We start from the raw sequence: 21,118 nt of genomic DNA on the forward strand, positions 1-21,118 counted from the left end.
ATGTGAAGAGTTGACTCATTGGAAAAGACTCTGATGCTGGGAGGGATTGGGGGCAAGAGGAGAAGGGGACGACAGAGGATGAGATGGCTGGATGGCATCATTGACTCGATGGACGTGAGTCTCAGTGAACTCCGGGAGTTGGTGACGGACAGGGAGGCCTGGCGTGCTGTGATTCATGGGGTCGCAAAGAGTCGGAAACGACTGAGCGACTGATCTGATCTGAATACCCATTTAGTCATGTATCAATTGTGTCTTTATTTGTATTAACACTGCTACTGCAAAATACACAACTTTAAAAAGCCACATCATAGAAGTTTAGAACTTTAAAAGACTGCAGAGATGAAATTCTGTGATATCTCTGCCACTGAGAGGTTATATTAACTTAATTTAAAAACTAGCTCAGGGTAAAATATACAAATGATTTTTATGAGTTAAATATTGCAACATAGCTACTTGGAGGAGGTAAGAACACATCTAGTTAAAATTTAACAACATGATGATCTTCACTTCATTTTACTGTATCTTGTTGACAACTTTGTAGTGTTGTATAGTTGAAAGAGCACTGAGCTTGGAATCAAACTAAGAAGCTGGGTTCAAGCTCCTTCTCCATTATTTATGAGGTCTGTAACTTTGTGCAAGTCATTTACCGTCTCTAAATCTCAGTGTCTTTATCTTCAAAATGGGGGTGATGATTTAACGCTTTTCTTGTCTCCCAAGATGATTCTGAGAATCAAAGAGTCTACAGGAGACTTTTATACATTGACATGTGCAGTATATATGTAAGGGAAATACAAATTTCAGGGAGCATGAATGGTGAGAACTTCAGATCCTGCATTCTGTAATACGTTGTTTAAGTTTTTACCCTTGGGATATTTATTCATTACTTATTCTGAAGTGTCAGCAGACTTTCTGAAACCACACAGAACTAACACAGCACAGGACCACAGATGACTGTAGGTTCAACCAGACCTATGGAGGAGGATGATCTTTGAAGATTTTCCATCTATACAGCTGCTCACACTTTGCTTGCTGTAGCTGATAGAATCAAGCTACAGGCATAGCATGTGATACTTGGTTTACGAGTCAAGGTTGGCGATCACTCCGTCAAGAAACCACTCAATCACTCTGTTTAGAAAACAAATGGATTAGAAAGGAAAAACCAAGATGACTCAGACTCAATTCTGAAAGTGTTTTTAATGTGGCATTGATTCAGCCCCTACTGAATATTACTAAAAAATTAATAATAATAATATTGGCAATATGCTTTGAGGAGTCTCTTCCAGACAACTGTGACATTTGAGGAACACTTGGAACACTGCATACAAAATTCTATAAATAATTACATCATCCTTGTCTATGATTATTTTTCTCATTCCAAGGACCTTGAATAAATGAGCTATTTTCCAGGAATGTCAGAAAGTTCTAGAAATCAGTAAACTGGGAACTACTACTCACAATCTGTTATTGCTATTTTCAGTTAGTATAAAAGTCAGGAATCCCTCTTTCTCATGGAAACTATGCTTTAAATCCTGGTTAGATTCTTAGACTGTTCCAAAACTTAACAGCAAACTCAGTGTGAGGCAAAAAATAGGAAGGGACTGCTCAGAAAGCTAAGGAAATCATTGGCAGCACTGACAATGGGCACTATTGGTATTCAGTCGCTAAGTAGTGCCTGACTCTTTGTGACCCCATGGACTGCAGCATGCCAGGCTTCCGTGTCCCTCACCAACTCCTGGAGTTTGCTTAGATTCATGCCCATTGAGCGTATACAAGAGCTAGAACAAACCAGGGGCAAGAGGTTCATGTACCACTCCTGGAGGCCATATTTGACGAGGAATATGTCCACAAAGACCAGTGAATCATGTGGAAACCACAAGTTATCTCTCTTTTCCTTTATAACCAAGCATTCAAAAGGAATAATCTATGTTGACTGACTGTGCCCTATTTATTGAAAAATGTATTGTATTGATATTTGATGATACAAAAAGAGATAACCAGTTTGGAGATATTATAAATGATGGATTGGTCAAACAGTTTGGTTGGGTCTAGCAAAAGGAAAAAATGAACATTCTGGCCAATCGAGCAAAATATACACCTAGGATGGCAATTATTCGGTTTTAGTGAATGCAAATACCCACCTTTTCAAGAAAATATCACACTGTTTTCTGAAATTAATATACCAATTTATCATCCCACAAGTAGCATATAAATTTTCACAGTTTTCTATCCTTTCCAATACTTGATGTAGTCAGATTTCTTGATTTTTGTCGATCTAATGGATATCAAATTATATCTGATTCTATTCTTAACCTGCATTTTCCTGATAATTGCTATCTTTTTTTTTTCATTTATTCCTTGTTCATGTGATTTGTCTATTTTTTTCTATTAGGCTGCTTATATATCTTATTGATTTATGAAGATTTATAAATACAGGAAATTAATCTTGTGTTAAGTATGTTGCAAATTGTGTCTCCAGTTTACCACTTGTCTTTTTGATTTATGTACCTTTTGATGAATAGAAACTCTTAAATCCAATGTAGTTAAATTTATCAGTCTTTTCTCCTATGTTAGCATGTTTTATTTCTTATGATGCCTGACCTTCCCCAGAAGGCATGAAATACTCTCCTATATATTTTTTTAAAGTTTCAAATATTTCACATTTAAGCCCTTAATCCACCTGGAATTGATTTCTGAGCATGCTGTGGTCCTCTAATAACTTTTCAATTCATGCATCTTTAATGGTGCTATAGTCCTTCCTCTAAATTTCTCTGGTTCGAGTCACAACTAGCTTTCGTGTTTTCAAATCCAATGTGCTATTTCACATCTCTCTCTCTCTCACTCTTTTTTTTTTTTTCCAGCATTTGAGATTCTCCAGAACGCTTTCCTTCTTGAAACTGTCTTTCATTTCATCTGTGACATTACTCTTCTCTGACTTTCCTCCCAACTCTTGATCTTACCTTTTTTGGCCTTCATAGATTTCTTCATTTGCATCTTAAGTGATGATGTGACTGAGGGCTGCATCTTAACCACTCTTTTTCTCATTAGTCTTTCCCAGTGTCTTCCCATGGTGGTGGTTTAGTTGCTCAGTGGTGTCTGAGTCTTGTGACCCCATGGGCTGTAGCCTGCCAGGCTCCTCTGTTCATAGGATTCTCCAGGCAAGAATACTGGAGTGGGTTGCCATTTCCTTCTCTAGGGGATCTTCCTGACTAAAGAATTGAACTCAGATCTCCTGCATTAGAGGCGGATTCTTTACCAACTGAGCTACAAGGGAAGCCCATACCTGTTGTTTAAATAGGCACATATATTCTTCTAATGACTCAAACATGCATTAAATTTAGCTCAGGTCTTTATCCATAATGCTTAAGCCAAATGCCTACTGGACACTGCTGTTGGAATATCCCAAAGGCATTTCAAAATAAACATTTTTTAAAGAGAACTTTTCTTCCATCCTTTCACCTTCCAAAATCTGCTCCTCTTGCTTCATTAACTAACTGTGAAATTGACATCATCCTCTACTTGGTCTACAAATCAGAACTAGGAAGTCGTCTTGTACTTTTGCCTTGCCATCATTCTCCTTCATCTTTTTCACCTAACGTGGAATTGCTCAGTCATGTCTGACTCTTTGCGACCCCATGGACTGTAGCCTGCCAGGCTCCTTCGTCCATGGAATTTTCCAGGCAAGGATACTGGAGTGGGTTGCATTTCCTTCTCCAGGGGATCTTCCCGATCCAGGGATCGAACCTGTGTCTCCCACACTGCAGGCAGCCTCTTTACCATCTGAGAAACCAGAGAAGCCCTATTCAATCACCTAGACCTATGGATTCTTTTACCTAAATATCTCCCATATGTGCAGACTCCTCCCTATTCTCTTATGCTTCCTGAGCCCAAGGACCCATCACTTGGGTTTTTGCAGTAGCTTCCTATATGGGCTTCCTGGAGCAAGCCTGTCCTCCAAGATCCATCACCTGTGACTGTCTGAATGATCTTTATAAAATGCAAGTCTGAACATGAGGCAGGATGGAAAAGCCTTCTCACCATATATATAATATTCATATACCCCTCAGCCCTCGAACTTCTGCAGCCCACCCTTCCAGGCACAACACTGCACACAGAAATGGCCATCAATCCTCCTGCAGTTACTCTCCTAGAAATCTGCTGAGCTGCTGTCCCTGGATTAGGAAGAATGCTGTGCTAATAGTCCTTACTTCTTCTGTGCATCCCTGGCCCACTCACCTGCTACCACAATATGGATTCTCACCTCAGCTGCTTCTCCCTCTGCCTCAATTAGCACTCTTAGCTCTGAATTTCACTTTCTACAACTAAAATATTCTGTAAATTCTAAATTCTTCACCAGATGTTCTCCTGAGCTGAGATAAAATCTGACCTTCACCTGAAGGTATCATCAACCATCTCAGGTCTTAACCAAAACTTCTATAAAGTCTACGTAAAGTCACTGTCACCCTCGCTCCTCACTCCTACCTTTAGGCTGTGATTGCTCCATGAGGTTATTCATCTGTAAGTTGCACTCTTTTCAATCTCCATTACAAAAGGAAGATCAAGAGAGTTTGCTTTCACCTGGAGTGGACAACAATACATATTACAGTCTTGTCTAAAGCCTAAATTAATGTCCTTGACCTCTTCACAAGCTTTGATCATCTTGACATTTTCACAAGCATTACACTGACTTATTATATTGATGAATCTGAAGAGTAGGAAATGACATATACATGTGCCACTGGTTAAGATACATGCTCAACAGAGGGTGACAGATAAAGCTTAAAATGGTTCAAGATCCTGTCATATTGGTGCAGTTTTTAGAGGTTCATTGTCTGTAGGTATTCTTGGATATCTTCTCAAAGTTAATGGACAGGCTCACACATATTGCCCCTTCTACTACTAAGAAACAAGTATAACACTTCAAAGTCCTCCTTATGTTTTAGACAGACCATAGACTATACATGGGTTTCCCTCATAGCTCAGTTGGTAAAAAATCCGCCTGCAATGCAGAAGACCCGGGTTCGATTCCTGGGTTGGGAAGATCCACTGAAGAAGATATAGGCTACCCTCTCCAGCATTCTTGGGTTTCCTTTGTGACTCATCTGGTAAAGAATCTGCCTGCAATATGAGGGTTTGATCTCTGGGTTGGGAAAATCCCCTGGAGAAGGAAAAGGCTACCCACTCCTTTGGCTTGGAGAATTCCATGGACTGTATAGTCCATGGGATCGCAAAGAATCAAACACGACTGAGCAACTTTCACAGACTATATCTGGAACTACTGCTCCTCTATATTTTAGGGTAATACATTTATAAGATAAAATTTCCTAAAGAAAATCAATCCCGAATATTCATTGGAAGGACTGATGCTGAAGCTGAAGCTCCAATACTTTGGCCACCTGATGAGAAGAACTGACTCATTGGAAAAGACCCTGATGCTGGGAAAGACTGAAGGCAGGAGGAGAAGGGGATGACGGAGGGTGAGACGGTTGGATGGGATCATCAACTCAATGGACATGAGTTTGAGCAAGCTCCGGGAGATGGTAAAGGGCAGGGAACCCTGGCATGCCACAGTCCATGGGGTTGCAAAGAGTTAGACACAACTGAGCGACTGAACAACAATAGACATAGCTTCTGAATTTGATTAGGGACCAGAGAAAGAGAGGGTTCTGCAGTAGAGTAAGGCTGCAGTATAAGTAGATCTGCTTGGCCTTCTGACACATAAGCTCCTATTTTTCTAGAAATATCTCAGATAAGAATACTATGTGCAATCTTAAGTTTTTTGAGCAAGATCATCTGATCTACAGGTGGTGCTAGTGGTAAAGAACCTGCCTGAAAATGCAGGAGACATAAGAGACACAGGTTTGATCCCTGGGTCAGGAAGATCCCCTAGAGGGCATGGCAATCCACTCCAGTATTCTTGCCTGGAGAATTCCAGGGACAGAGGAGCCTGGTAGGCTACAGTCCATAGGGTTGCAAAGAGGGAGCCAAAACTGAAGCAACTTTGTACACATGCACATCTGATCTACAGCAGTAGTAGCTGAGTGAAAAAGATAGGTTTTGGCATACTACTAGTTAAGACAAAGTGCATGGATCCAGTAGAAGTTAAATGGAAGACCATGGGAAATCAGGTGACAATGCAACTGATAATGACCATTATAATTGTTTATTTTCTTTTTTTTGAAAATACTTATTTTTATTTATTTATTTGGCTCTGCCAGGTCTTAGTTAAAGCATATAGGATCTAGTCAAACCTTGGCCCTCTGCTTTGGGAGCACAGAGTCACTGGACCACCAAGGAAATCCCATAATTGGTTATTTTCAGACCCCTTAGCCATAAACATAGTACAAATCCACAGAAGAGTAGAAATGGGAGTTGGATCCTAAAAGGCCCAAATGGTGAAAGTTAACATGAAAAAGTGGCTCAGACCTATTGTTTTCCTTCCTTTCACACATACGTCCCATGCGGCATTCCCTATAACCTGATATTACAGCTTATATGGAGAGTACATCATGAGAAACGCTGGGCTGGATAAAGCACAAGCTGGAATCAAGATTGCCAGGAGAAATATCAATAACCTCAGACATGCAGATGACACCACCCTTGTGGCAAAAAGTGAAGAACTAAAGAGCCTCTTGATGAAAGTGAAAGAGGAGAGTGAAAAAGTTGGCTTAAAGCTAAACATTGGAAAAACAAGTATCATGACATCTGGTCCCATCACTTCATGGCAAACAGATGGGGAAACAGTGGAAACAGTGGCTGGCTTTATTTTTTGGGCTCCAAAATCACTGCAGATGGTGATTGCAGCCATTAAAAGACACTTACTCCTTGGAAGGAAAGTTATGACCAACCTAGACAACATATTAAAAAGCAGAGACACTACTTTGCCAACAAAGGCCCATCTCGTCAAGGCTATGGTTTTTCCAGTGGTCAAGTATGGATGTGAGAGCTGGACTATAAAGAAAGCTGGGTGCCGAAGAGTTGATGCTTTTGAACTGTGGTATTGGGGAAGACTCTTGAGAGTCCCTTAGACTGCAAGGAGATCCAACCAGTCCATCCTAAAGAGATCAGTCCTGGGTGTTCATTGGAAGGACTGATGTTGAAGCTGAAACTCCAATACTTTGTCCACCTGATGTGAATAGCTGACTAATTGGAAAAGACCCTGATGCTAGGAAAGATTAAAGGCAGGAGGGGAAGGGGACAATAGAGGATGAGATAGTTGGATGGCATCACCAATTCAATGGAGATGAGTTTAAGTAGATTCTGGGAGCTGGTGATAGACAAGGAGGCCTGGCGTGCTATGGTCCATGGGGTCGCAAAGAGTCTGACACAACTGAGTGACTGAACTGAACTGATATTACAGCTCCACTTGTTGAAATAAGCCAGAAATTTATTGCTGATGCCTTATAACCCAAGTCAGAGATGACCTTGAAAGACAGTGGTGAAGGCAAATTGAACAGTATACCTGGTCATCAGCTTCACATGGTGGGAGACTCAAGAGCTCCGACTGCTCAGGGATGAAGGAAAGAAGTTCTGGGTAATCTCACCAGACAGGCAATTTAGGACAGCAGAACAGGATGCAGGGAATCTAGAATAACTGGTAGAGGACACAAATGATGCATTTCTTATTTGGCCTTTTGACCAGCTACAGCAGCAGGGACTATGCCTTGTCCAACAGTCTCTTCCACTGCAAGCCTTTCTTTTTCTAAATTGTTACCAACAACTTGAAGATCCATTGGCAGAACAGAAGGGACTCAGTATGGGACACTACAGTGAGTACATTACACTGAAAACACCCATGACTGCATGAGAGTTTTCCTTGGAACTTGTTCGACCTACTGGCCAATCTGAAAACGTTGGGGAGCAGACTTCAATCACTTTCGGATGGAATTTGATGGATAAATAACTTGGCTCCCTTACCCCTCAGATATCACCATTATAAGGCATGCTCTACACAGTCTTCTGAGATTCCACAAAGAAACTAAGCCCCAGTTGTTCAAAAAGATAACTTGGTCATTAAGACACTCTGAACTTAAGCTTCTTACCTTCTCACTCTTTCTTCTCCACTCTCCTCTGATCATGTCCCAAGTAAACCACTTTTACTCAAATCCTTGCCTCAGGATATACTTCTGAGGCATCCAGCTGAAGACAACATGAGCTTTATTTCAGATCCTCAGATATTCTTGGCTCTGTTTCCTCTTCTGGTATCAACCTCCACCTTTTGGTTCTCCTAGATAAGTTGTGTTTGCCTTTTTAGTCTTAGCATAAAGACTACTCCCTTAAGAAGTATGACTCTAATCTCAGGATATTTGGATTCCAGAAATACATGCTATCATAGCTTTCCATATGTCCCTTATCATATAGTACCAGACTTACTGTTATTGCCAGATTTTATTTTCCTGTTGACTGTAAGTATTCAGAAGACAGGGATGATGTCTGTTTACAAGTCCCAAATGTCTAGCATAGGCCAATACTCACTTACAAAATATACTTAACAGGTTGGCCAAAAAGTTTTTACACTTTATGAAAAAACTGAATGGATTTATTGGCCAACCCAATATAATGGCTCCTGTCTATCACAGTTTAGGACAAAAAGTCTTATTGTCCTATCCAATCTCTCCTCCAGCCAGCTATCCCCCTATATTTCTTCATTCCAAGAAATTAAACTACTTGCAATTCCTTACCCATAATATACCAAGTTCATTGGAAGGACTGATGCTGAAGCTGAAACTCCAATACTTTGGCCACCTGATGTGAAGAACTGACTCATTGGGGGAAAAAAACCCTAATGCTGGGAAAGACTGAAGTCAGGAGGAGAAGGGGGCAACAGAGGATGAGATAGTTGGATGGCATTACTGACTTGATGGACATGAGTTTGAGTAAGCTCCGAGAGTTGGTGATGGATAGGGAAGCCTTGGCATGCTGTAGTCCATGGGGTCACAAAGAGTGGGACATGACTGAGTGACTGAACTGAACTGATTATGCCAAGTCAAGGGTTTGCCCATAAATTTCTCCTGCTATTATAGTATCTCCATCCTTTCTCTCTACCTTCTTTCTACCATCCTTCAAATCTCAGCTAAAGTATAACCATCTCTGGAAATCTTTATCTAATGTCCCATTAATACTCAGAAGTCTCTCTATTCCCAAAGAACCCTGAACATAAATCTATCATAATTATTTCTTATACTGTAACCATTTAAAACTAATTTATATCCCCCAAGCCCATAAGCTGCCCAACAAATTAATCTTTGAGTGTTTTATTTTTACAAAGTGCCTGCTACTGTTCCTGGAGGAAAAATTATTTGCTCAAAAATATTTTCTGGCTGAAGATAAATATGAAATATTATTAAAGAATTAGAGATGTTTGGTCTTGAAAGGAAAAGTCTTAAGGAAATCAGGACATCTATTCTCAAGTGTGCAAGTGCCAGTGAAAGAAAAAGTAAGCATCACTACTAAGGTGCTCTTCTCAGTGGATTAAAGTTAATTGCTTTATGACTTTGCAGATGCTGGGAATGTTTTTAAAAAAAGAAGAAAAGAAAAGGAAAAAAAAAAAGCTTGTTTGTTGCCATACCTGTTGATGAGTGTAGTTCCCTATAGCAATTACTAAATAACTGCTATTGGCAGTTGTTAACAGTTTGATGCTTATCTATACTTATTAACAGCAAATGTCTTGTGACTTTAGCTGCCTGGATTCAAATACCAAGTCTGTCTTTTATTAGCTGTATGATCTTAGGCAATGTAATCATTCAATGTCTCAGTTTCCACATCTGTAAAATGGGGTGGATCAAAGTACCTAACTCTCAGATTTGTTGTGAGGTATAAATGAAGTAACACATGTGAAACACTTAAAACAATATGTATTACAGAGATGTTTGCTGTAACAAAGCTATTATTTTTATTAACTGACTATGTAAAAGCAGGCCCAGTAAGTGTATTAGAAAGCATATTTTGATTCAATTGAAAAAAATGACTTTCTGATGATTTAGGCTCTTCAACAGTGGTATTAGCTGTCTTGCCATGGTAAATATTATACCACTAGAAACTAAGCCATCCAACCAAGCAGTGGCTGCCTATTCTGGAGAAGAATAGAGATTTTTTTCTTAAATTCTAAAGTATTTTGATTCCATCACTTCCGCAGTACCACTTTGTGATAGCAAGTGACAATTTGTATATAACATATTTATTAGGAATCTCAAATCCTGTAGATTTTTAAGCTTTTGTCTCCCTTTCAGAGATAGAAAACTAAATATTAATTCAAGTCTGTGAAGGAGAACATTTATCTTTAACTTTTCCTTTAGTGTCTCTGAACTAGATAAAAACAATAGAGGACACTGCTGGCTAGAGCCATAACATAAGGCAGGCACCAGCTTTCTACCTGCCAATATTAATTCCTTGTATGAGACCCTTTCTGGGTTTCACAGTCTGTGTGTATGTGAAAGTCACTCAGTCATGTCTGACTCTGTGTGACCCCCTGGACTGTAATAGCCCACCAGGCTCCTTCCTCTGTCCATGGGGATTCTCCAGGGAACAATACTGCTGTGTTGTCATTTCTTCCAGGGATTCTTCCCGACCCAGGGATTGAACCCAGGCCTCTCGCATTGTGGGCAGATTCTTTATTCTCTGAACCACCGGGAAAGCACATACCAAAGGGTCATAACATTGATACTTAGTCTTAATCTACCATGTTTATAGGTAGGAGGAACCAGGAGAAAATAAAGTTTGAAAAACATGATGATGTATAAGGAAGTTCTAAATTCTCATTTACTTTGCGAGAGCCTGTAGGTCCCATAAAGAAAAGTTAAACAACAATTTACTAAGAGCCATTTCTGAGGTTTGGTCTGGAAACAAGCACTGTTTCTTTCCCAATGTTCCATGTTATCCAGTATCTCCTGGCCCACCAACACTTTCCTCCCCCGATGAGTTTCCAACAGTGGACACACAGGAACCCTATGTAGAAACAGGGCTCTATTTTTCTCCTGACAAAACCATTATATTATATTGTATTCTTTGTTCACCACCATTTTTATATTTTCCAGCAGCATTCTGGGTTGCATAAATCCAAGATTTAGAAAAAGAAATTGATACAGAGATTGAATTGAATTGTGCAAGCGGAAGAATCACTATGAAAGTTCTTTGATGACATTAGTGCAAGAATTGGAATTCAACAATTAAGTTTCAAAAAAATTTGTAAGTCTCATTGTATTTTTCTTGACTCTTCTTTAAATTCAAACCTCAAAGGAAACTAACACTTCCATTAGCACAGAATTCTTCTCCCCCCAAAACATGGAGACAAGCTGTAACCCTAAAACAAGAACTTTGTTAATAGTACATATACATATTTTAAGTTTTCACCATATTCCCCTCTGTTGTTTTGTATACTAAGTAAAATTTCTTCTTACAAAACACTATTTGGAGTTTCCGTTCGGAACTCTTAAGTTGTATTATTTATAAGATGGCTTTCCCCAGACAAAATCCATATAATAGCGTATTTCTGGTTTTACCGTCTCTATTGTGGCATTCTTGTCATCTGCATGTACATTAAAGGCAAGAAGTATAAGGGACTTGCCTTCTAAAAGGTAAACCAACTGGTTTAACTTCCCAGAGTAATTACACGTGAAAACTCTAAAACTTTCTTCGCCCCGCAGACTTTTCAATTACTTTCTCTCTTCCTTTTCTATGAAAGAAAAAAGAAAACTCTTTGGAGGCTAGTTAACAAGGGACAGAATAATTATGGTTGACAGAAACATCCCCCATATTAATTTATTATATATATATAAAATAAAACCTTTTAATGAGCATTTGTTCAGTGAATCCTCAAGTTTATTTTATAATGCTGAGTAAGTTCCACTCTTTTAAGTTTATTTTATAATGTTGAGTAAGTCTTTCAGCCTCAACTCTTTCTCAAATCCTTCCTATACCCTATAAAAGTTAAAAGGCAATTAAAGTCTTAGTTCATAGATTGTTTCTAAATTCCTAAATTAAAGCCACTAGTAGACAAGTTCTCAAGCTGCAGGTTTTGTACCAAGATTGTTTGTCCTGGGAGCCACACCACCTGGGGCCTATGTGTTAGCTTCTTGCCAGGTCATTGCCTTAATCGACCCTTACCTCTTACATTATCAAATATTTCAGAGAAACAGGTATTGAAAATATGGTCAGACTGGCTTGTCTCAGAAGGCAATCCATCCATGGTTTTTTTTGTCTTTAAACAGAGAATGTGGTATCTGCTAGAAATTTTGATATCTAAGCAAAAATTTGAAGAACCCTGTTTGGGGTTGAGTTTGGGGGCAGTATTTAAACTTTTTGTTATTGTTGCTCAATCGCGAAATTGTGTCTGATTCTTTGGGAACCCATGGACTGCAGCACGCCAGGCTCTTCTGTTCTCCACTATCTCCCAGAGTTTGCACAAATTCAAGTCCATTGTATGAGGACCAAATTTATATTAGTTCTCTTTCTCTCCAAGACCGATCAAGAACTCACCCTATTTGTGTGTCATCTGATGTATCTATTATACTGAGCTAAATTGTGATTCCATAATCTCTGCCTTGTTAGAAAATAACACAATGCAAAATTCTTTCCTTCATCTCCTCATTTCCCTTGTACATCTCACCTGGTAGATGGTTATTAGCCTCAAATTCTCCCTATTTCCAGAAAGCAAGCATCTTTATAACATGTCTTTGCTGCTTTGCCCATCTAGAGATGTCTATTTTTCTTCTGCTTTGAATATGAGCTGGCCTGTGACTTAGAGAGTGTGGCAGAAGTGATGAGTGAGTTCAGGTATCTAAACCCCAAGAGGCCCTATGACCTCTTCCTTTTCCCTGTTGGAGGACATCCCTGAGACACTCAGGTAAGGAATCCAATCGAGTCTACTGAAGAAAAGAAGTCATGTGAAGACCTGAAGTGACCCAGCTGACAGCCAGCACCATTTGCCATCTTGGGCCTTCCAGCTGACCCTCAAGCAGAAGGCAGCCACCAGAATGATGCACGTCAAGGTAGCAGAAGAACCACCTGGCCAACCCACAGAATCATTAGAAATAATAAATCAGGTGTTTTTTTTTTTTAAATAAAAAACAAAGCAACTAAAGTTTGGAGGGGTTTGTATGTAGCAATAGGTCACTGGTACATTGTATGTGAAAGTTCCATTTCCTCCAGTTCATTGTGGCTTTCTAGTATATCTGGAATAGCAGCTTATCCTTCTCACCTCTCCAGCTCTGAAGAAAGTGAGAATACAAAAGTCTGAATCTTTGTATTCTGATTGATTCATACTTTTCAGCTTCTCCTGGCTTACCTTATTGCTTCTAAGATCTGTAGCTGAGGTTTAGAGTTTTGGATCTCAAATGTGAATCATTTTTGGTCATCAGAAAAGGCCTAATTTGGTTATTTAGGAATAAACTTCTGTCTTCCAGTTGTATTTACCTGTAATTTTGTTGAAGATGTGGAACAATGAATACCCATGTGTTACGAACAAACTGTCTGATGCAGGAAGCAGGTTCAGGATTTTTGGAGGATGAGTCCCAGTCTATTGTTTTCGTCTAATGATAGCCTTGTGGTCTATTCTCATCTTTTTTGGCCCTTGTCTGGGAAGAAGGAGCCATTCTGGCAAAATGCCTTTACGGCTTTTTGGAAGTGATACAATCTGAATATGGCCATAAGTGCAACCAATGAAATATTAGGGTCTCAAAACTATTCCAGGTCTTCTTGCCACTCTCCAATGGTCATGGTGTGCTTACACCATGGTGTGCTAAATGCCACCATGGCCAGCATTTAGCAACACTTTTGTGATGTTTATCTACCTAGAAACCGCCTTAGAACAAAACAGGCAAGGATTTTATACACATGTAAGTACTGTTTTGTTATAGTTGATTCGAAAAAGAAAGATAACGATGTGGTCTAGTGGTTTCCACATGTATTTGAGTGTCAGCAACTCTGAGTTGTAATCTCATCCAACTGTCTTTCTGGCTGACTCAGATTACTTAAGAAAAATTACCTAACTTATCTTTGTTTCATTTTTCTTATAAAATGGAAGAAATTGCCCTTATTGCACAGAGAAAAAAAAATTTAACTTAACTGATATTTATCAACACCCTGGAAAACATACCATGATTATCCTAAATACACACTCTGACAGACAAGCATGGGTACATTTTTTTTGACCTCCAAATTTCTTCTCCTTCCCTCAAAATCTTAGGGAAATATTAAGATGAGAGCAGGGAGAGTTATGCATTTTCTTTTCCCATTTTAAGGCATCTCACTCCTAGTTCAGCAGCATGGAGAGAGATTTGTTCTGAGCTCCTGTGCTGGGCAGTGATTCAAATTCCCGAGGTTAGTGGCAGCGTCTCAGAGAGATGCTCAGAGATTTTCAAAGCTCCATTTTCTTTTAATTAGCTCCCCCTCTGCCTCAGGCAACACGTTCAGGGAATCAATAGGTTAGACTGAGTGCAGACTTTGTAAAGGTATCAGGAGTTATGGTATGTTGGGACTTGTCAGACCCTGGATTCAGGTTTCAGGAGGAAAGCATCACTGGTCCAAGAATGTTTAGAGAGGAGATTTCAAACAGAAGCAGCTCACCAACTCCTGGAGACGGCCTGACCCTGATTCCCAGGCAGGAGCTGCCATTTCTTTCAGCTACTCAATGGCCCTACACAAGGCGCTGAACCTCCAGGGCCTGCCCAGGAGACCTGCAGACGGAGCCAGACGCTGGTTAAGAGTTAAATCACACTTGAGAGAAACTGCAAGCATGAATTCAGCTGAGGTGCTAAAATACTCACGGAGAGGTTCTCAACTCCACACACTATCCGTTTCCCCCTTCTTATTATTTCTCCTGCCATAATAAGATTTTCTCTGTGCCCAGAAGATATTTTGAGTAACACCCAACGTGCTTATTTTGTGAGGCATAAATTTCATTTGTGGCATTATTATTTTTTATTTATTATAAACATGAGCTGCGCAGAGGCTGACAACAACTTTGCTCAGAGAGATATGGTGGATTTGTTTCTAGAGCTCAAACCTCGAGTGAACAGTTCCTGCTGCTTTAGGTGTTGCAATAATTGCTCTGGCACAAACTATACAGAGTCAAGGGCAGAACATTTGGGATTCTTTGCAAGCATTCATTATTTATGCTGGTAATGGAACTGCAAAATTCCTTTTAAAAAAAATCAGATTAAGTGACATGGAAAAAATAAAAAAGACAAAGCCTTAGTAATAAATCAGTCAGTAGCCAGGATTAAGTGACAGTAAATACTATCAGGCCCTGTTCTGTTTGAAGCCTCAAGCAGTATAACTGAGTGTTTATCTAAAGGAGTCAAAAGAAATCTGAAAAGCTGGAAAACATTTTAAACTTGTATGTTACATTAAAAAAAATAGACTCAAAGTATTTCTGAATGTAATACCTCTAAATTTCAAGCAACAGGTTTAATTTTTAATCTGAAAAAATATAATGAGCATACACTGGATTACCTAAAATATCTGGAAACACAGAAAAATTAAGTGTTCATTGATTTGCAGTTTGGGGGAGAGGTTATTTTCTTCTTTCAGATTAGTGCTTGGACCCATTGCTTTAAAATTTTAAAATACTTCATCTGAAAAGGAATTTGGAGGTTGAAGAAAAATATACACTGAACACATTTTATGAAAATATGTTTAATGATGATTCCAAATTCTTTTGTATAATGTATACTGATAAAAGATCCAACACTGGGATTTCCCTGGTCATGCCTGCTTTCCAGATATTTCAAGTCTGGAAAAGGGGATACTTCAGTTTCAATTTAGGCCGGAGGTGCAAAAAGGCTTAATATCTCTCAGGCCTTGTCCTGGTTTCAATGTTCCTTCCTAATATGCATGAAAGCAAATAAGCACAGTGGGATACTTGGGATCTTAAAGCAGAGCCCCAGTAACCATGGTGCAGAGCTCAAAATATTACACATGGAATTCTTCCTCTACCTTTTCTTCTTCCCTTCAATCTCCAACATTAGGTGTTTTTTAAACTTTGGGGATAGGAGAAAGTGAAAGGACAAGTATCCAGACTTAGTCTCTGGTGCAAGAGAAGTTACCTACACCAAGTCAGATGCTTGACACTTCCTAGTTGCCCCGTGGTTACTGCTGAGCCCTTAACAGCTTTTTGATAGTTTGCACGGAAAACTCATGTCAGGTCTGTCCCTAGTATTTGTATAACAGTGGAGGGATTCCAGCCAGGAAAACTTCACTTATCTGATTGACAGGGGTCTGTACCGTACACTTCTCAATTGTTGCTATTGTTATTCAGTCGCTAAGCTGTGCTCTTTGTGACTGTATGGACTACAGCAAGCCAGGCTTCCCTGCCCTTCACCATCTCCCAGAAGTTGCTCAAACTCATGTCTATTGAGGCAGTGAGGCCATTTCATCCTCTGTTGTCCTCTTCTTCTCCTGCTTTCAATCTTTCCCAGCATCAGGGTCTTTTCAAATGAGCCAGCTCTTCACATCAGGTGGCCAAAGTACTGGAGAGTCAGCTTCAGCATCAGTCCTTCCATTGAATAGTCAGGACTGATTTCCTTTACAATTGACTGACTTGATCTCCTTGCAGTTCAAGGATTCTCAAGAGTCTTCCCCAACACCACAGTTCAAAAGCATCAATTCTTTGGTACTCAGATTTCTTTATGATCCAACTCTCACATCCATACATGACTACTAGAAAAACCATAGCTTTGACTATACAGACCTTTGTTGGCAAAGTAATGTCTCTGCTTTAATACACTGTCTAGGTTTGTCATAACTTTTCTTTCAAGGAGCAAGCATCTTTCAATTTCATAGCTGCAGTCACCATCTGCAGTGATTTTAGAGCCCAAGAAAATAAAGTGTGTCACTGTTTCCATTATTTCCCCATCTATTTGCCATGATGTGATTGGGACTGGATGCCATGATCTTAGTTTTTTGAATGCTGAGTTTTAAGCCAGCTGTTTCACTCTCTTTCACTTTCATCAAGAGGCTCTTTAGTTCCTCTTTACTTCTGCCTTAAGGGTGGTGTCATCTGCATATCTGAGGTTATTGATATTTTTCCCCGGCAATCTAGATTCCAGCTTGTGATTCATCCAGCCTGGCATTTCACATGATATACTCTGCATATAAGTTAAATAAACAAGGAGTATAGTATACAGCCTTGACCTACTTCTTTCCCAATTGTGAACCAGCCCATTGTTCCATGTCCAGTTCTGTTGCTTCTTGACCTATATATGGATTTCTCAGGAGGCAGGTAAGACGGTCTGGTATTCCCATCTCTCTAAGAATTTTCCACAGTTTGTTGTGATCCACATAGTCAAAGGCTTTAGTGTAGTCAATGTGGACTTCCCTGGTGGCTCAGCTGATAAAGCATCTGTCTACAATGTGAGAGACCTGGGTTCGATCCCTGGGTTGGGAAGATTCCCTGGAGAAGGAGCCATACTTAGAAATCCTCTGACCCTTTAATTTTGAGCTATCATTACTTTTCTTCACATTTATCCAACAAATATCTCCACGTTTCTTAATTTTCCCCCAATACATGCACAAATACTCAAAGTAATGGGGTATACTTATTCAAAAGATGAGCACTTGCTAAGATCATTTTATCCTATAATATGTGGATAGCAATAAATGTCAGTCTATCAATGTAAGTGACCAATTAATCAAGATTCATTATAATTTACACTAGACAGCATTCTCTTGTGGATTTGGTTAGCAGCATCACTCTGCAGCACCCTCAATGTGTACCAACAAAATAGAGTTTCTGGATCTGCAAAACTGATAAATTCTACAATCTGATAAATCCACATATAGGTATGCCCCTTTTATTCTTTTATATCTGAAATTCTGGTTTTGATTTCCCAGAATTTATCTTTACAATGTTGTATATCTATGAACATTTTTAGAATAATAGTTGGACCAAACCCTGTAAAAGATAAAAGCATCACTCAAATTCCATGTTTTTTTCCAAAGAAATAACAAAAAAAACCTTAAAAATTTTAAGTGAACAAATGCAATTTAAGAGAGCTCTTGCTTTAATATCTGAGATCTATTTTTTTCTGATCATATTTCAATCTTATTTATTTCATTTTCCTTTAAATTAGTAGGTGAATTTGACAGTCCTAGAAAGAGAGGCCATAACAGCAGTGCCAGGGGCCAAGAATTGAACAAGCTTTCCTACACCATCCCTGTGTCTCAACAAGGGCTGTACCAAATACCTAATTTTAGTATTTGGCTCAACACCAAACACCTGGAAATGGCATCCAGCCAGGAACGAACACAAAGCTAAGCAGTGGGTGAGCAAGCGCATCTGTCTCCTCTTGTTTTCTGCTTCTTAGCTATTAGGTAAATAAGGTAGTCATTAGGTAAATAAGGTAGTTATTAAATGTTGACTTACACAAAGACTGCAATTTTAGCATTCACATTTCATCTCCCCAACATTTATCAGGCTCCTCAGCAAGCAACAATTTGATAATATTTGTTAGGAAATTTGTGATATGAATATAATATTTGTGATGAAAACCAGTTTGACCTCCTACTCAATGCTATCTTTGAGGATAGATTTCAAACTCTTTTCTCCTTAGACCAGAATCTACACATGAAGCATGCAGGCATCAGATGTGTTAACACGGAACATTCAGAACTGATGAACTTTCAGTTGCCGGTTTCTGCCTGAGCATGTTCTGAGTCAACACCTTCTTCACCCCCTCAACACACACACATGTACATGTCAGAGCACTCAGGACTCCTGACTCCATTTCTTCACCCACAGAAACCACATTTCCTCTCACTCCTTCTCACTTCACCAATCCACAAACCCTTTAACTACCCCTGAAATATGGAGCGATTTCCCGACATCTCCACAAATATAACAGAAAGCTTTCGTGGTCTCATGTAACCAAACCTATAACCATATGCACGCCTCATGTGACCAAGAAAATCACTCATCTCTCTACTGTGTCCAATTCAGGATTTTTTGCAACAGACCATGGTGCACCAAATTTGAAGACTATATTTTGGTGCTATGCATTTCAGGCACACATATAAAAACATGGAAAGCAATGCCAGATTTTCTTTAAGGCTTTGTCTTTCCAAGTATTAAGCTTATTGACTCTTTTTTTAAAGAATCTAAATTTTGCTTGCTTTCTGAAATAAACATTTGGTCTTAGAAGGGTTCCGCAGAAACATGCTTTAAAACAAAATTTATTCATGTAATATGACTTTATATATATAAATATATACTGATTTCCTAAAGGAAATCAGTCCTGAATATTCATTGGAAGGACTGATGCTAAAGCTGAAGTTCCATTTCTTTGGCCACCTGATGTGAAGAACTGACTCACTGGAAAAGACCCTGATGCTGGAAAAGATTGAAGGAAGGAGGAGAAGGGGGTGACATAGGATAAGATGGTAAGATAACATCACTGACTCAATGGACATGAGTTTGAGCAAGCACTGAGAGTTGGTGATGGACAGGGAAGCCTGGCATGCTGCAGTCCATGGGTCGCAAAGAGTCAGACATGACTGAGCGACTGAACTGAATGAATCCTACAGAAACCCATGAAATAAAAATAAATAGTTTTATCCTTGATTATTTTTATAAAAACTTTGGAACTTTAACATGTTGTACATCCCTTGGGTTCCCGTTGTCTCACCTATCTGATTCCAGACACCAAAGTGACCCCCTGGCCTGTGAGGGCTCTGATCAGCCTTACACCAGTGCAGTTAGTGAGCACTTTACCCTGGGACCTCATCTCTAGCTTCCTACTTGGCCTTTTCTGTCATCACCTCAAGTTGGGGGCAGGTGGGGAACCCACTCTCCACTCACACATGTACAACTTGGAGTTGTGGGGGAATTAACACCTGTGTGAGCTTCCAGGGGCTGCCATAAGAAAATGCCATAGAATGTGTGGCTTAAACAAACAAACAAAAAAACCTTACTTTCTCACAGTTCTGGAGGCTACAAGTCCAAGAGCAAGGTGTCAACAGATACAGTTTCTTCCAAAGCCTCTCTCCTTGGTTGCTTTCTTACTATGTCCTCATGTGTTCTTTCCTCTGTGCACACTCACCTCCAGTGTCTATCTCTGTCCATCCAAATTCCCTCTTCTTATAAGGACACCAGTCAGTAACATTAAGTTCCTCATACTTAATATAGTGATTTTATATTTCTATACTTTACAAAATGGTCATCATGATAAGTCTAGCTATAATATGCCACCATATAGAGAGACATTACATAACTAGTGACTATTCCCCACACTGCACCCTTCATTCTTTTTTTTTTTTTTAATTTTTAACTTTACAATATTGTATTGGTTTTGCCATATATCGAAATGAATCTGCCACAGGTATACATGTGTTCCCCATCCTGAACCCTCCTCCCTCCTGCCTCCCCATACCATCCCTCTGGGTCGTCTCAGTCCTAGACTTATCATGATGACCATTTTGTAAAGTATAGAAATATAAAATCACTATATTAAGTATGAGGAACTTAATGTTACAGGCCAATTATAGTTCAAAACCAAACAAACTGATAGAAAAACGATCAGATTTGTGGCTACCAGAGGCAGTGGGTCTGGGTCAGGGGAAATAGGGGAAGGTAGTTAAATGGTACAAACTTCAGTTATAAGATAAATAAAAACTAGGAAACAACATGATGAATAGAGTTAACACTGCTGTATGTTGTATATGAGACTTGTTAAGAGAATAAATATCAAGTGTTCTCATCACATGGAAAAAGTTTTTTTCTCTAATTTTGTATCTATATGACATGATGAATATTCACTAAACTTATTGTGGTCATCATTTCCTGATGTATATAATTCAAATTATTACACTGTACAACCTTACATGTATATAGTGCTATGTCAATTATCTTTCAATCAAACCAGAAGAAAAATAAAGAAGTAAAAGACTGAAAAAAAGAAAAATTAGGGACCACCATAAGGGCCTCCTTTTAATGTAATCACCTATCTCCAAATACAGTCATGTTCAGAGGAGCTGAGAGTTAGGGTGTCAACCTACAGATTTGGGGGAACACAATTCAGCCTATAACATGCCCCATGGGGACTAATGGGCAAAGGAAACGGATGAATAAATTTTTCTTTCATCCTTCTTCTGAATGGACAGTACTGATTCATATTTTATGTAAGGGCTC

The sequence above is a fragment of the Bison bison genome, unplaced genomic scaffold (genome assembly GCF_000754665.1).
Source record: "Bison bison bison isolate TAMUID 2011002044 unplaced genomic scaffold, Bison_UMD1.0 scf7180017864471, whole genome shotgun sequence".
In the NCBI taxonomy this organism is placed as follows: domain Eukaryota; kingdom Metazoa; phylum Chordata; class Mammalia; order Artiodactyla; family Bovidae; genus Bison; species Bison bison.